The following is an 18,429-nucleotide window of genomic DNA, read 5'->3' on the forward strand; positions in this document are numbered from 1 at the left end:
CATAGGGAAATTCGTCTTGCGAAGCGCCTCCAAAACAGAAAACCCTTTCGTCTTGCGGGTTTTCCGTCTTGCGAGGCATTCGTCTTGCGGGGCACCACTGTAACAATAAAGAGTGTTAAATTGTTTCACCTTCAAGGCCAGCAAATGTTTTGCGCCACTTGGTTAGATGCATGCGGTGTTCCTCTCAGAAGCCTCATTTGTGTGTGTTATGTGTTCTTTTTCCATATCAATCTAATGAGCCAAATTCCTACAAAGACTGACTTCAGGCCCTCCAAGTATTTTTCAGGAATAGTCCTGGATTTGCAGAAACTGTCCCAGTTTCTGATTTGATCTTGGAACATCCTGCTTTTCCTTAGGACGTTTCGATTTTCATCAGACAAATGTTGGATGGTATGGGAAGACAACCCTATTTTCATTGGAGAAATGATGGAGGGTATGGACTTAGGCAACCCCTGAGCCAAGGAGATAAGAAACCATGCAACCTTTAGAAGATATCTGAAGGCAGCCCTGTATAGGGAAGTTTTTAATGTTTGTTGTTTTATTATGATTTATATATGCTGGAAGCTGCCCAGAGTGGCTGGGGCAACACAGTCAGATGGGTGAGGTATCATCATCATCATTGAATAGGGTGTCTATTTTCATCAGAGAAATGTTGGAGAGTATGTAGACTTCAACCACAGTTGGCAAATCAAATGACAAAACCAATTCAGAATAGTATATCCAATACGTTGCAGCAGATTCCCCTTTGATAAACTTTCTAAAACTGGAGCTGGTGGCAGGAGGGAGGAGAGATGAAGCAGAGGACATGGCTGGGCCAGTCTTGCAGCGGTTTTGGCTCCAAGAGTGCACACTCTGATTGGAGGAAAGAAAGACAGTGTCCATCCCTGTTGCCTGTGGAACTAAGACAATGACCCTGGCCTTATTCTGCTGCATGAACCTTTTCATTGCCAGCCAGGAGTGCAGGTCTGCTATCATCACCCAGCATGGCTCTTGAGCCCAGCAAGCTTGCTGACAGATGTGCCACATCAGCAGAGAAAGCAGTGGAGGGGTAATGAACACACCTTGCCAGGATCCCTTCAAGGCAGGGCTGACTTTCATCCTGATCCCTCTGTGGATCAGGGTGAGGAAATAACACTGCAATAGCCTTGGCGACATGGACGTAGTCCCTCCCCTCCTGAACACTTCCTCTTGTGAACAATTTTACACCCATTAGGAAAAATCATTGGGGGGGGGGAGGAGTTGTTTGATGGGAAGCAAAACATTTGCTAAATGTGTCTCCCTGTTTCAGCTCAGCACTAACATTATGTCCATGTATAGTTTATAGATCCAAATAAGAAGGAATTATTTACTTAAGTTAATGGGTTTCCTGTTTTTATCATCCATTGAACTGCACATAAACAAAAGGCAATGTTAACAAGAAGGGGAGTGGAGAAAGGGAGATTTAAGTATTATGTTTATGGAGGGTATATGCGACCTCAGAATTGAAGGCTTTAATAGCGGGTGGTGGGGTGAGGTCTGCAGTGATGGTAACATCCCTACCCCATTGCAAGCAGATTCAGTTTCTCTCTTGGCTCAAGGCCTGTGGAAAAAGAACAGGGCAAAGGGAGTGTTGGGTGGAGAGCGTGGTTATTAGTGCCTTAGAGAGAATATTGTTCAGCAGCAGTACTTAACAAATGCAGGTTCTTCAGGTCACATGACCTCTTCGTTAATGTTGAAATCATCAGCATGCAATGTGTCTTCAGACAGTTTGGTTCTGCCCTCAAAAGACCAGAAAGAGCAGCAGGTGCAGCAGTGGAGCTTGAGTCAAGTGAATGAATCAGAGCCATGGATTGCATACTCTGGGGATGGGCTTGGTCAAGGCCTTCTTAGATTTCTGCAGAGTTCAGCCTTTCTGAGATGCTTTAAATCCAAGAGCTGATGCCTGGGGGACTTAACAGGCACAGACTAATTAATCTGGTTTACATAAAAGTTACACTTAGGCTTCGGATTCAATCAGATCGTGAATCATTTCAGTCAACAGCATGTAAGTGCCTGCCTCTCCCATACCAAAAGTATTCTAAGGATTTTTGCAGGGACAAAAGGCATTGACAGCTGAACAAAAGAGTTTGGCATTCAGCTGATTCTACATCTGCAGCGCAAGCATTCCTGGAGTGCTGTGATGACTTTGGGAGAGTGTCGCCTCTGGCTGTCAAAAAAAGAGAGGGTTGCCAAAGTAAGTCCATGGGCAATGAAAAATGAGTCGCTTTGCGCATTGAAAGGCACAATATGCCTTATTATGCTCACAGTGGCCCAATTCACCGGGTTATTTTTTAATGCAGTAGCTGAATAGCAGTTTAATGATGGGTTGGTCTATATGGGGACAGTGTCTTCTGCTCATGGAAAAATTGGTTTATGTCACCAGAACACTGGTGCAAATGTTCTGCATCAGAAACTAAACCCAAATATGTTCCCTTTTTGTACGCATTTGCGGGATAGTCTTAATGGCTATTCGGATCATGTTTTTCTTGATCTGATTGAACACTTTCTATGGGTAGCAAAGCTGAACCACGTATTCCCATGATTGTGTCCCACATGAATTCCATGACATTAAACCAAATTCAAATGAGCACCAGGCCATAAAAGTTTCACAAAACTGTTCCTCAGAATTAAAATTCCACATTTCTGAGGAATTGTTAGGAAAGGACTGGCAAACTGCTCAATTCTTATGAGTGATCCCTGATTGGCTGGGACCATCAGGGTGACCAATATAGGAAGATGCTTTTACTCATGGAATTAATAGTATCAGTGCATGCCTAAATTTGACTGATTGCAAGGTGACAGCATCACATATAGTATATGCTCCCTGGGTGGCTGAAATTGTTTGAACTGATGGGGAAATGGCTAGTGAGGCAGCAGCAGATGAGGAAAACTACTGGGAAGCTACTGTGAACAGACTTGAACAATTGTGAACAGTTAGGGGAAAGATAGGACCCTCCATGAAAAATGAACACTAAGTTCTGGGCAAAAATCTGATTTAGAGAACAAGCTAGGTTCAGCACTATCCTGTATGCATGCAATTCTTGCGTACCAGAAGACGTCGTACACATATGGGTAGACTTACAAGATATGAAAGGGACGCAGGTGGTGCTGTGGTCTAAACCACTGAGCCTCTTGGGCTTGCCGAGCGGAAGGTCGGCAGTTCGAATCCCCTCGACGGGGTGAGCTCCCGTTGTTCATTCCCAGCTCCTGCCCACCAAGCAGTTCAAAAGCACGTCAAAGTGCAAGTAGATAAATAGGTAAATATGTACTGCTCTGTTTCCATGCGCTGCTCTGGTTCACCAGAAGCGGCTTAGTCATGCTGGCCACGGAAGCTGTACGCTGGCTCCCTCGGCCTATAGAGCGAGATGAGTGCGCAACCCCAGAGTCGTCCACGACTGGACCTAACGGACCTTTACCCTTACAAGATAAGAACCTTTAAAATATTACAGTAGCTGCATGGAACACTCCTTGTCAGCTCCCCAAATATGTTGTGCATGTAATATTATGAATAGGCAGCCATCCTACATGTAAGAGAAGTGGCAGCGCAACAGCTGTTGTGATTGTGAAAAGTGCATGTAAGTGTCTTCACCATCAAAAAAGCTCAAGGAAAGAAGTCACTGATTATAGAAACTGATGCGCAATACATTCAATAGTGTACAAGATGTGCAAAAATGAGTCACACAGTATTCTATGGTTCTCACTGCTGTTGAATGAGGAACATGATGCAGTTAAGCCAGCTACTGATAGTATACCTGCAATGTGCAGCAATGACGAGACCTGCACTTCAAGGCACATGGACCCTCATAGCATTTTCTATGAATGCAACTACAAAAAAAGGTTAAATCAGTTTTTTACACAGGATACTGACCAAAGAATTTAACCGCATAACTCAATTTGACTCTTCATTCTCTTCTCCCCTTGAGATGGTAGTTCAGCAAGAGGCCAGTCAAATAAAGATCTCCTGGTTGAATTCTGCGGTCAGACCTTTCCTGAAATTACAGGGTGGGGTTGACAATGCAAAAAGCTATTATTTCCAGGTTTGATAATCTCAGAACAGATGTGCAGGGCAATAAAACATTCTTAAAGGGGGGAGGGGTTTGCCCTTGTTTAGATGCACTTTCCAGAAGAGATTTTCTAATCATGACAACATACTTCTGAGTGGTTCAGAACTGAGCCACAAGCTCACCTTCCAGACTCTTTTGGGAATCATACTTTAAATGCAGTAATAAATGGAAAATGTCTGGCTATTGCCAGCGCTGCTTTGCAGGATGTATTGTCTTGTATTTTAATGCATTTTGAGCAGTAAATTCAAATGGGATAAAAGGGACTTTTCTACAGACAGGCATTCTAGGTGGAGACAATTTGATGGAAGTGGTTTGCTTTTGCATTTTGGTCTTGATTCACTGAGCTGGATCTGATTACTGGATTTTTATTCTAAGCCATCTTGATGGGGGGGGGGATGATTTGTGTATTCTTTGTTTGTGTTGCTATTGCCACCCCTTCAAAGGCTATTCTAAAAGTTATCTTTTGTTATCAGCTGTTAACACTTCTGTTATCAGTTGCATTGCTCTGCATCCCCCCCCCCTTTTAAAGCAGCATCAAGAGAGTATGTATGCTTTGCTATTACAATGTAAGAACATACCCATGCCAAGCGGAGAAGCGAATAGCCAGTTCCTTACTTTGTGGCTAATTCTGAGCTCCTTGAAGGAGAGTGTAGAATCCATCCCCTTCCTTTAAACCACTGTAGTTTCTAAAGGCAAGGTTGTAGGATTAGATTAGGAACACCTGAAGCTGCTTTAGGTCAAATCAGACCATTGGTCCATCTGGCAGTGGCTCTCCAGGATTGCAGACATGGCCTCCTCCCAGCCCTACTTGGGGACATTCTGCATGTAACTGAGCTACAGCAGCCCTTCTCCCTCTTGTCACATGTGTCAGATCCTAGCTATGCGGGGGAAGAGGTGCCACTGCTGTTCCAGTTTCTCAATATCAATCTCTTGGCCACCATTAGGGCATGGAGAATTGTACCTTCTTGTGCTGAAGCAGTGATGCTCTCTCTGCGTTGCTGCACAACATACTTTGCTAATGGGTACCATACTTTGACAAAACGCCTATGTCATCTGAGACATTAAAATGTCAACATGTGTCTAGATGCACTGGTGATAGATTAAAATTTAAAATGGTGACATAAAACTTTAACGTTACTTCCGATCCAGAGACATAGTATGTAGGGAAGTGGTTTTAACTGCCTTGCCCATTACTGTTTGGCATTTTCATCCTTTTTGGTTCCTCTGATATATGGAAGTGGCCTGTCAAGTGATTTATGTCAAGTTCAAATGTTAAGGGGATCCTGAAATGAGAAGCAAAGAGTGTAGATAAAAGAGTATGAAAATCCTACAATCAACTAGATATCAACGAGAAAGAGATTCTAAGAGGTATTATTCCTTTAAGGCAGTTGTTATTGCAGACCTTCCCAGGTTATGAAAGCAACAGTTAGAGGCTGCAACAGATGAAATGATGACATAAAAATAGATGGTTCTCCTGCTGGTTTTGTCAGGGCTGGCAAGCAGACAGGAAACAGTCAGTCAGTGAAACTATTGGGTTGTCAAGCTTGTCAGTAGGTAAAAAGGCATGGGCAGATCAAGAGCAACACAGTCCCTTTTGTATCTGATCAGTGAGTAACTCAGAATGAGAAGCCAAGCAAGAATCAACCCCCTTCATGCATTACTTGTGCGAAAGCACACAATTAAAGGGGGGGGGCACAGCGTGGTGTAGCTTCCATGGACCACCCTTGAGTGGGTGGGTGTAGAGGGTGCACATGTGCATGTAGGATTCTCTGGGAGCTGCAATCCTTTCCATCAGGATTCCTGGTTCCCTGGAGGTCTTTGCAGGTAGCTTCCCTGCTGAGCACATCCATGCTCAATGCATGGACATTGAGGACTGGAAAGCCTTGCAAACTCAGTGGTGTCAGTGGCACAGCCCCACATCCTTAGAACATTGTTATGGGTTTGTGAGTTCCTTGACTCCTCTAAATTCTTGGATAACAGATCCTCCCCTAAATTCCTCAGTCTCATGGGTGTTGGAGTTTAATCAATGCACAGAGTATTAAGATGGGCTGCCATATGCTGGATTTAGCAATGTCAAAATAAAGGCCAAGCCAGTTTTTTTTTGTTTTTTTTTGTGCTCAGGAAATTGCCTGGGAGAAGAGCCATCATGGAAAGCAAAAGGAAGGTGATGGGCAATTAACAAAGCAGATACTCTGCGCTGGGTGGCAGATGGGAATGAGTCCTTCCTTCCATTGAGAGATTGTTAGCAGAGAAAAGGAGTCAGTCTGTAACAGAGCAGAGGGACAGAGAGCCATGTTTGGTTTCTTTTTGGATCCAAGGCTGCAGCAATGGGAGAAATAGGATCCTCTGAGATGGAAATGGCAAAATCACAAGGAAGGCATGGAAATACAGAGCACAGTGGGACTATTATAAAAGCACCTAGGTATCCCATTGCAAAGCCTGTTTGGACACTCCATGCAGTGCCTTAACTCCCTGTACAGTTTGATTCAACACAGGACCAAGCAGATCAGAAGATGCAAGTGACCAGCACCATAACACTTACAGTGCATAGTCCCCATTCAGCAAAGTATCGATACTATTTAAACTGCATTTTGCTCCCCAGACAACACTGTTTTGTGGTGCATAGAAGCTGAGATTTCTACTGCAAACTTGTGATTCAGTCCTTCCACTCATAATCTGGAAGGCACAGGGCCCCCAATTTCTAGATTCTTATGCTATTTAGGGCCAAAATGAAATGTGATGAAGACTGCCATTAACATGTCTGTAATATTCATGCATATAGTGTGGGGTTGGGGTCTAATCTTTATGTTGAAATGGGTCCATTGGTGGGAGGAGAGGAATTCTACTTCTCCCACACCTTCAGGAACACAGTCAATGTGGTACTTTCCAGATGTTTCTAGGTTCCCATCAGCCTCCGCCAGCATGGCCAATGACCCAGGATTAGGGCAGTTGCAGTCCAACAGCAAATTAAGAATCCAAGATTCCCCATCCCTTGTCTAGAACTACAACACACATGATGGACCATCCCCAACTTTCTGCATGGTGACGATGACCAGCCTTCACCAGCATGTTACCTCCCATCAGCACCAGCCAGCATGGCCAGGGATGATGGGAGTCGTGGTCCCAATGTCTGGAGAGCTCCAGTTGGATTTGCCCTGATATACCCAAATGGGCAAAGGTGAATAAGCAAATGCAGCCCCCAATTCAGTCTGACTTGGCCCTGAAAGCAATTCTTCTCGGTCGAGTAATATACCTGAGTCCTTCCTTTTGTCCCTACAGACTGCCACTCTCCTCCTGCCCGTATTCCACCTCTTTGCCTTCTCTATCCTTTTCAGTATGGATGGTCTGCAAAGGAGGGGTGGGGTGAAAAGGAAATTTCTAAATGTTGTATAGAAATAGCATAGGTGGGGATTGTTGGAACGCAAGCTGGGACCTAGAAGAATACTGTACCCCTCTTACTTAAATATAATACAGACCTATTTATGGCCGAGTTTTCTATCCATAATGCAAAAGAAGATGAAACATTCATGCCCCAACATTACATCAAAGGCAAAACCACTTAAAGCAACCTTCGGGGCATTCCCATCATTAAGGAATTCTTGAGCATTTTTCGGGGCAAACGTCTTTTCTAAATCTGGATTGCATTTTAACTTTCATGCTACATCAGTTGTTGAATGAGGGATCACTTTTTATTGCTCCTTACGATGAGTATTGCCCTTGATTGCCCACAAATGTTGGGAGTTGAGAAGACATGCTGAAGGCAATCTGTCTTAAAATTCTGACAAAGGACATTTGGAATTTATAGATACCTATAGGCCTTTTTTGAGATTTGAAACATGGTGTCAGTGTGAATTATTTGGGGCAAGGAATGGATTTACACTTTTTTTTTAGGTATTGTGTGAACAAGCCATGGACCAAGCTGTAATTAATTACTGTCATATGCTACACCTCTCCTACGAGGATTCCAGCAGCAGCAATTAAACTTCACAGGCAAAATAATTCATCCTCTTGATGGCTTTGTGATTTAATATTCTCCTTTTTATTTTATTTTTAAAGGGTGTAATTATTTAATACTGAGGTTGCAGAAACCTATTTAAATAAGCAGACACCACTTTTTAACATTCCAGTCTTCTTAACAAACTCATGATCCATGGGAATCCGAAAGACGTTAAGAATGCTTACTACTAATAAGAATTTCCTATGCCAATAACTAAAGATGTTTCTGTGCCTTTAATATGCACGTGGAAACAGGGACAGATCTGGGTGGGAGGTAGTCTTCAGGTAAGATTTTCCCCACAACTGCAACTGTCACAAAGACATAGCTGCTAATCCCTTCCTGATTTTCAGAGCAATCGTAACCTGCTGCTGCTGCAGCAGCAGCAGCAGCAGTTGAACCCAGTTGGGCAGACAGATTGGGTCTGACTCTGTGGCAGCTTCAGGTTAGCTCAACAATCAAGTCCAGTGCAGGCTTAATGGATCAGGTCTAGATCAGGCCCAGAGGTCTGGTTTAGCCTTGCCCTGACCCCAGAATGCCCTGTTTGGGGGACTTTGCCAGGCTCTGCTAGTGATGGGGAGACCATTGGTGAGCCTTCTGTTGATACATTTGGGTGATCTGTGCCAGCGGAGTGATGAAAACAAGCAGCTATGGGAATTTGGAGACTGGGAAACTGAGAGAGACTAAAATTGACATATGCATCCATCCCTATGGGCCAGGCAGGAAGGCTTCTCCAGTTGATCACAGTTATCTGGCTGGTATATAGGAAGAAAGCAATGCTCCAGGCAGCCTGGTCCAAGGCCAGCTACACATGCAGAAGCTGTCAGTATTCGGGCAACAGAAAAGTTCACCCATTCTATGTTTTGAAAACAATATTAATATTGTTCAATATATCAGAGGATGGGAAAACCATTTTCTTCTTTCTTACAAATGTTAATGAACCATTAAGTAATTTTAAATTATCCTAAATAATGCTGTCTAACTGTGAAAACCACTTGTTTCTAAACAGGCCAGCTTGTTAATTAAAGCAAAGCATATTTTATGCATTTCTGGATCAGTAGTAAAAAATGCAAATGTACCACTAAAAAATTATTGCCATAAACTAAACTTAATCTCTTTTAATTGTGTTGTTCATAAGTGAGAATTGTTTGTATTTTAGTGAAAAATGTGGAAAAAACATTGCTTCTCATCAATATAAAGGAGATGGGAGTGTGTGACATCTATATTTTCAGAAAATTACATCCATATATAGTTTTTGGTGCAATACACAAAAATACAGCAAGATGGCCATGTTTGCTGATAACACCATTTTTTTCAGAGTGGTGAAACAAACAGGGACTACATTAGTCAATCTCAGAGTAGACCCATTGAAATAAATTGAGCTACTCTCAAGTATCACTAATGTTGGCCATCACCCTATATAATCCTAGCCTAACACAGCACTTTGCTATTCCCAGAGCCATAAAAATAGGGCAATAAAATATTTAAAGGAAACTAAAGTGAAAGTTGGGAAATGAATCAACTTTTGCCCAAGAACACGAGGGCAATAGTTAAGATGAATTGACGTAAGCCAACATTTTCCCAGCAACACATTTTTAGAGCTTTGGTATTCTGGAGAATGAGACATAAGATAAAATGATTAAATAGAGCAAACAAAATAGGTGTGTAAATGTAAGAAAACCAGTGGTATGGGGTGAGAGCTAAAAGAGATCTGTTAAATCAGAGATCACACCTACTTTTTAATTTCCTGTTCTAGCTAGCTGTGATCTGTTCCCCATTTTGTCTACAAACAGGAATAATAGAATCCCCCCCCTACACCCACACTTAAAGCAGAGGCTAGCAGGGACTACACATTAATAGGTATCTATGTATATTTTATGGGGGAAATATGCCGTGCAATTGTGGAGAATAAAATTGTATTGTGGAAGTTTAAAGTTTCAGATATGGCTGCAGTGCATAACCAGCCCTTTGCTTTTAAGCATACACACAACCCCAGATGGAATGGGTATCACTGTCTGATCTGAATTATTAGATCTGCATGCCTTGGTTAGAGGCATGTATTACCTGTGAAGACATGAAGTAGAGAATTCATAGCAGAATTGCCACTAACATTTTTGCCTAAAGCAGAGTTTGGTTATAGGCTTGTTGACCCCTGACACTAAACACAGGTACAAGCTGTCTCTCATACAAAAACATCTGTATGTGACTTGTTTATTTGTTCATTGCTTTTATATCTTGCCCTTCTTCCCAAAAGGAGTCCATGGTGTCAAATAGGGTGTCTATATAATATATATAAATAAATATACAATAATAAGTTGTGATTGTTTGTATGTTTTTAATAGATTTGAGAGATTTAATTCTATTTATGCTTAATTATTCTTTTTCTATGTTTTTAGCCATTCTTATTTCATCTGTAAGGGAAACAGGTGGGGTATAAATACATAATAGTAATAATTATAATAATAATATGATGATGATGATGATATGATAATAATAATAATAATGATAATAATAATTGTATATGTGAAAAGAGTATACATTTGTTGATTTCTACAGTTCAGCTACTGTACACACAGGTACACAGATTGTATGCTCAATGAATGCAGTCTGCAAACACCTCTTATATGTGGCCACGTCCAAGGAGACTGAGTACCACAAGAAAGAAAATCCCCATAGTTCTCGGTACCCTTCTTATAGGGGCTGCTTATGTAACACAGAGGGACGCAGGTGGCGCTGTAGTCTAAACCACAGAGCCTAGGACTTGCCAATCAGAAGGTCGGCGGTTCGAATTCCCGCGACGGGGTGAGCTCCCATTGTTCGGTCCCTGCTCCTGCCCACCTAGCAGTTCGAAAGCACGTCAGAGTGCAAGTAGATAAATAGGTACCGCTCCGGCGGGAAGGTAAACAGCATTTCTGTACGCTGCTCTGGTTCGCCAGAAGCAGCTTAGTCATGCTGGCCACGTGACCCAGAAAGCTGTCTGTGGACAAATGCTGGCTCCCTCGGCCTATAGAGCGAGATGAGTGTCGCAACCCCAGAGTCGGCCACGACTGGACCTAATGGTCAGGGGTACCTTTACCTTTACCTTATGTAACACAGAAGAGGAAGTACATCAACAGAAGGAGGGTGCTGGTTTGCATAAAATTAGCACGTGCTAAGTTATATGTAGAGATGAAAATTTAGAAATAATGACTATCATTTTAATGATAATGATAATAATTTTATTATTTAACCCCGCCCATCAGGCAGGGTTGCCCCAGCCACTCTGAGTGAATTTCAGCACATACAAAAACATAAAAAAGCAAACATTAAAAACCTCCCAATACAGGCTGCCTTCAGATGTCTTCTAAAAGTTGTATAGTTTTTTTATCTCCTTGACATTTGATGGGAGGGCGTTCCACAGGGAGGGCACCACTGCCAAGAAGAGTAACTTCACTTTTCACAGTGAGGGAACCGCCAGAAGGCCCTCAGAGCTGGATCTCAGTATCTGGTCTGAACAATGGGGGTGGAGACACTTCAGGCAGAAGACTCCCTCTTTCAGCTATAGAAATAGAATACACATTTAAACAGTGCAGGAGATTGGGCACAATCAGCCCACTAACAGCTGAAGAGCAACTTCATTGTCCCTGTTCTTTCTTCTTATCTTTGTTTATCTTAACCCAGACTTTGACTGGGCAGCCCTTCAAAAAGGAGAATATTTTCTAGCAGCCAACGTCAAGTAGGGCATATGGCCATCCTAGACTTTGTGTATGTTCATAGCAGTATATACGGTCTGAGTATATACCCCCAGTATATACCCCTCACCTTGCTGAGCTAGGAAAAGGAGGGAAAGGAGAATGCCAAAGAGCTCATTCAGAAAGTGCATGCTTCTAGGCCTCTGCTGTGACATGACCAAGAATCCTGGCCAATAATCTACAGTCATATTAGTCTTGGATTTCCCTTAAATTAATAATGATTTAAGGAGATTTATTTCCTGTTGGACTTGGGGGGACACACCCATCTCTTTGAACCTTGCGAAAAGATAAACTTGTATTAATAGCTGTTCTGTCATTACATATTGACTGCATCCAGCTGTTATTCTGCATAGATTAATAACAATGGTTGAAATCTTATTCCTAGGCTGCCTGATGCCCATCGACTTTGAACAGATTTAAGTCAAATTACAACTGAAGGTTTGCATCTTGCGAATAATTTGCACCCAAGCAGGGTAGGCTCAGTCTGCCCATCTGCCTGCTATGAGGAATACAGGCATCCAAATATGAAACTGCATCCTTACAAGTAGTTGTGCTGACTCCAGTGTCATTTCCTGTAAATGGCTTCAGGAAGTAACTCTGCTTTGAACATTGGGCTGGCCATAAACATTCATTAGGAACAAAACCTGAAAAACAAAACAGTTTATCTTATAATCAACTGGATATGGTAAGCAGATACTCTGAAACTTTGCTTTCAAAGGTGATTAATGGGAGGGTAGCATGATCATTTTCATGCAATCTACAAAGATGTAAATATTTGAGAAAGGAGGAGCAAGCCAATAGGTAGCTCATAGGCTATCCTGTGTTATTTGAACTTTCATCTTGAGCATGGTCCTGATCACAGGCATTGCATGCCAGTCTTTCTCCATATACAGGACTAGGACTGGTTACAGCCCTGGCTTACGCACCAGTTATCCCAACAATTACATAATGGGGATTACCAGGAAATGAAGAAACCTAGCTTTATTTTTGCTCACTTCATCTGAGAAGCTTCCTGCCCAGGGAGTGCACAACCCGTGTGTGTTCTCTGGGGCTTTTGTGACCCTGTGGGACTTTAGAGTCTCTGGTACCTTTTAAAATGCTCCCTTGGACCTACCTGCACAGCTCTCTCTAAGCCACATGTTGTGTGCAGTGCTTGTATGAAAACCAGCAGCTAAAATTTTAGATGACAAATGGGTAATCATTGTTTTTCAATGAGAAGGAAACTGAAACTTCATAAATAATTTCATCTGAACTCCAGCTCTTCCCAAGTGTTCTAAGTCAAGGATGGAGAGCTCACCCCCAGATGCTGTTGGGCAGCAGGACTCATGGACAGCCATGAAGGAAGCTTCGGCCAGCATCATCTGCAGAGAACCACAGCTTCCCTATCCCTGCTCTAAGGGAATGTGCACAGCTGAATGGGTCTGGAGGGCTCTTTCCAATTTAATGAATACATCTTGGCCAGCTGCCATGGTCTTCTCCTCCTTCCCCCCTCCCCTGCCTTCCCTGTAACCATTCAGAATGTCTATAAAGGCTTCTCATACTTCGTTAACAAAACTTTGGCACTGGCACCAAAAGTGGGTTTCTCAAGATCAGCCGAATATACGAAACGGTGAGTGACTTGGGAAAGGCTAATTGTCTCCTTGGAAGGAAATCTGAGGGAGCCTCTCTCCCCCTGCCCTCCTATCTGACTTCTCCAGAGTATTTGATTTCCATGGTATTGAAGCAAATGACCCTACAGACATTTGGAGACAATAGTTGCACAGTGGCAGTGGCATTGAGTTTCGCATCCGTCAAGCATGCAAACATACCCTTGAGTTGATGTAACTCATATACCTTGAATGGGGTGAATTGGTTCTCTTTCATTCAGGTTTGATTCCCCCCTCTACCCATTCTCTGCATTCTGTTGCCTTATTCAGGACTTCCATTGATGTCCATATCTCATGATTCCAATCAAGTTTAAATACTCTAACAATTTACATGAGATCAAAAACCTGAGGAACCAAGGGAGTGGCAATCCTACCACCACCACTTCTCATGGCAATACAGTTCAGTCAGCTTAGTAAGTGGCAAGTTACCACTTCAAAAACAATTGCCTATGTTCACCCGCAGCATGGCCTGAAGAAGTAGTTTCAAATCAACCAACTATACTTTTCTTAAGTATTTGTCATTCAGCTGCTGGATCCAATCATTCTATCAATGTTAATTGTCTTTTTAATGACATGGAGGGGTTTCCATGAAACTCAGACTCCTTTTGTAGGATGGAAGAGAAATTCCCCTTAAAGGCAAACCCACCTACGGTAATTCACACTTCAGTACATGAACACAGCTAGCCATTGAAATTCACACTTTGCTTAACTTTGCAATGGAAAGGATGCCTAAGAATGTATGAAGGCAAGGGACCCCTGACAGTTAAGTCCAGTCGCGAAGGACTCTGGGGTTGCGGCGCTCATCTCGCTTTACTGGCCGAGGGAGCCAACGTTTGTCCGCAGACAGTTTTTCCAGGTCATGTGACCAGCATGACCAAGCCACTTCTGGCGAAACCAGAGCAGCGCACAGAAACACCGTTTACCTTCCCACTGGAGCGGTACCTATTTATCTATTTGCACTTTGAGATGTGCTTTCGAACTGCTAGGTTGGCAGGAGCTGGGACAGAACAACGAGAGCTCACCCCGTCATGGGGATTCAAACCACCGACCTTCTGATCGGCAAGCCCTAGGTTCAGTGGTTTAGATCACAGCGCCACCCGCTGTATATACTGTGCACTAGTGTATAATGAAAATAACATGCAAAAGGGCTATTTATTATGGGAAATTGCTTTGCAAAAATGTGTCTGTGAGCAGATGCAAAAAACCAAAGCTGACATATTTACCCATCTGTAGTAGAAATCATATTGGCATAAATTTTCCATTTAGCAACAGTGATGACAGGATAGTTTCTGTCTCCTTCAATAGATTATGTTTCTTTGGGTTTGGATTTTAGCAAAGGCACGGAGGAATTTCGAAGCCACTCTTTGGTAAGTAGAAATCCAAAATAGCAGCATTCATAGCTTAAGATTTGGAATTGGGCCTGGTAAATTAGATTTGCCTTTGCTGCAACCTCCTCTGCAACTTCAACAAAACCCTAGTTCTTCCATCAAGATCAGAATTTCCCATGGGTCCCCTAAATTTAGTAAAATATAATCACAAGGCTTTTCACAGCTCTCTTTGCTCACTGGGCTCGCTGTACTGATTGCTTCCTCAAGTAAAGCAGAAAACTCCCTGGGGAATGGCTTTTGAAAAAAGGAAGAAAGCCCAATATGGTTGCAAGCTTGCTCCCCTAATTCAAGCTGCCAGAGCCAGCCAACTTGGAGGGCTCCATCCAAAGTCAGAGAATAAAGAGACAATTGTAATCGAGGTAGGCAAGGCAAAGCATGTCACGGAGCTGCATACATTTAGGAAGATGCTAAACCTGAGGGAGGAACTTCTAACTTTAATTGTTTTCATTATTTTTGAACAAAAAGTTTTTTTTAAGAACAGAAACTCTATATAGCTTAAATATAAGAAATTGAAAAAAATAAAATATTTATGAAGTTGTGTATGAAATAAACAGGGATCGAGATCAGAAATGGAAATAGGTGTGGATCTGTTAATATGGCAGACATAAGTGAGCACATATAATGGCGAAAGGAAACCACGGAATCAAACTATAAGGTAAATATCACAAAGTTTAACAAATGTATAGAGTTTTGTATTGTCTTCAGTCTGTGCTGCTGATCTCTGGCACACAGGTAATGGTAAGGAGAAAACCATAGTAACCTGTTTCACTCTGATCATATCTATCCTATCATTATAGACTAATAGTGGACGCAATTCTCCACATGCTGGTCCTTATGTAGGCAAAATGACTCCACCCATGCAGAAGAGCAGGGCTTTTTTTCAGCCAGAACTCACCAGAATTCAGTTCCGGCCCCTTTCAGGTAGGCACCATTGCCATTACAAGAGAACAGGTGGGGTGTTCACTGTGAGTTCCGGCACCTCTTTTTCTAGAAAGAGGTCAGGCTTGGGTGGTGGGGAAACCCTGATTTGTGGAATCACAATAAATAAAAACTTAGAGAGAAGACAAAAACAGCCCAAAGTGGAACGAGCATGTTCAGTGAGCATGGAATGCAAGGGAGCGGGCAACAGAAAACCCGAGGAAATGAGGAAAGGAATGGAGTGGCTGGAATCCTGAACCGCAGCACTTCACACTTCAACCTTTTGTTCCCGGTCCTGTTTGTCCTAACTTATTCTTCTTTTAAATACACTTATAATACCAATGTTTTCCAAAGTCTTGCAGATGAGCCGCTACCCAGAGAAAGACTAAGGAGGCAACTCCCTTCAAGATGGAGATTTGCGATTGAATACCTTAATCACATGGTCAAAGGTTAAACACTCATGTGTAAAGAGCAGAGAACGTTAATCATTAACTCAGAGAGAGAGCTGCTTCTAGCTTACTATACTCCACTGGACTATTCCAGTGTTCAACCCATAGAGGCATTCTTCATTTCAGTGTGAATTAAACAATTATACTTAACAGAGAAAGCCTGCTCCATTTTGCAGTCCTTTCTTTTTCTTCAGATTTAGTTGTGACCCCCATGGCAGACATTTTGTGACTGGCCCCCAGAGCACTTTCTCAAAATTCCAAACATGCCCACAGGCCCCAAAAGCTTGTCAATATAGAAGTCTAGGGCACAGGAGATAATTCAGTTTGTACTAAAATAAATAAATAAATTGTACATTAAAAGCTTGGTATAAATAAAGGCAAGGGAAGTTTTTGATGGGGAAAGTAAAGGGGACGAGAAATATAACACCATATAATTACGTCAGGGGAACCTTTCCTGGCAGGGGCCAGAAATGCACTCTTTTAATCCCCTCTGCTTCAATGAATTAAGCTAACCTGTTTTATTGCCAATACATTTTAAATCATATTATCAAGGAACTGTGAATGGAATCTTTATACAGCTTCAAAAGATCAGTAAAATCTGCCAGACTTTTGGTAGGCTCTTATTTCCCCTACCTGTGGGGTCTTTCAAGGAATATGTGTGCAAATTAGCAATTAAAGCAGCTGACAAGAGCTACACATGGTATATACAATAGGGGCAGGTATTAATGTGCCGAGATTGGCTGCAATTAGCGTGGTTAGAAAACCCAGCTGAAACATAGCAGCACATCTATAAAAGAAGACAGCTAAACTAAAAATGAAACCTTTCACTGAGAGAGCACGCCAGTATTGCCCCGAATGTGGTAAGTAGCTCTGGCATGTAACAAAAGAGCCAAAAATATCAGCATTAATAGTTTAACAATAAAACCTGAAATGCTATAATTAACACAGTAAGATAAGAAACAGGCCATCGTGGATTTGCTAATGGGTTCTCACTTTATTGGTACAATTAAAGCTATGTTTATCCATCCAGATTCAGAATTTTGTCCATATTTTTTATTTGTGTATTATATACTTCATCCAGAAGCATCATAAACTCTGTGGGAGATATTCAGTGTTAGGCATACGTAGAGTAGACAACTGGAATCTATGAACTGGAATGTGCTTTTCCAGAGTATGGCTTTATTGGATATCAACTGAAATCTGGGGTTGGGATCCTAAAGCCCTCCTCATGTTGTTGAGCTACAATGCCCATCCTCCCTGACCATTGGCCATGGAGCCAAAAACTCTCAACTGAAGGCCCACAGGAGGGTACTATATTTTAGCATCCATATGGGACCAGCTTGGGACCAGTTTACCTGCAAGACCGCCTTAAAGCATATATATGCCCATTCAACTGCTTGAGTCTGTGCAACCGGCAGTCTTGCAGCTGCCACATGAAACTTGTTCTGCATTTGTAAGAAACAGATCTTTTAATGTGATAGCACCAACACGTTGGAACTCCCTGCCTATTGAAATAAGGCCGGTTCCTCCACTGTATGTTTTTCGACACCTGCTAAAAATATTTTTGTTTAGGCAAGCCTATGCAGATATGTAGAATTTTGACATGTGTTTTAATCTGGGTTTTAGCCTACTGTTGATCTTAATTATTTTTTGAATGTTTTAAATTGTTTTTTACTGCTAATTTCCTTGTTTTATTCTTTTTGTTAACTGTTTTGAAGTTATTTTTACAATCAAGTGGTATATAAAGTAAGCAAGTAATAAATACTGTAAATGCATTATGTGGCAACATGCCATGCCAGTCTGAGTGGAGACCTAAGACAGATTCCCAAGCATCTCCAGACTGCAAGGAAATGTGTTTGGCTATGCCATAATTCCATATAGATAAAGCCTTCATTGACCATTTCCTTCACATAATCCTTATTGTCCTGAACAGGTTTGTTGTTTGTATTGCTTCACCCAGCTGGCCAGTCCACTGACTGCCCAATTACCATATTTTTCGCCCTATAGGACGCATTTTTCCCCCTCCAAAAATGAAGGGGAAATGTGTGTGCGTCCTATGGGGCGAATGCAGGCTTTCGCTGAAGCCTGGAAAGCGAGAGGCGTCGGTACGGGGAGTGCCCGCTGGGCTCCCAAGGCTTGCGGGCGGCAGCCTGTTCTGGGGCTGGGGTCGGGGGAAGCTCGGGCTTCCCCTGCCCCAGCCCCGCGCCTGGGGGGGAAAAAA

At 42.4% G+C, this 18,429-nt stretch overlaps 2 long non-coding RNA genes across 2 annotated transcripts in view; both read right to left on the bottom strand.

The window, feature by feature from the left end:
- Positions 1-516: 516 nt before the first annotated feature.
- On the bottom strand, positions 517-4,006 carry LOC308486939. Its single transcript, XR_013991396.1, has 2 exons — positions 3,887-4,006; positions 517-2,185 (listed from the first exon to the last, which is right to left on the bottom strand). It is a non-coding gene; the product is annotated as an uncharacterized lncRNA (long non-coding RNA).
- A 7,265-nt stretch (positions 4,007-11,271) lies between these two features.
- LOC308486957 overlaps positions 11,272-18,429 on the bottom strand; it is a 32,314-nt gene continuing 25,156 nt past the window's right edge. Inside the window, exons 2-3 of the long non-coding RNA XR_013991412.1 lie at positions 12,350-12,451; positions 11,272-11,614 (exon numbers count right to left, since the gene is read on the bottom strand). This is a non-coding gene — a long non-coding RNA (uncharacterized lncRNA). The remainder of the gene's footprint in view (positions 11,615-12,349; positions 12,452-18,429) is intronic.

This window comes from Podarcis pityusensis, assembly GCF_964106645.2.
Source record: "Podarcis pityusensis genome assembly, chromosome: 10".
NCBI classification, from domain to species: Eukaryota; Metazoa; Chordata; class Lepidosauria; order Squamata; family Lacertidae; genus Podarcis; species Podarcis pityusensis.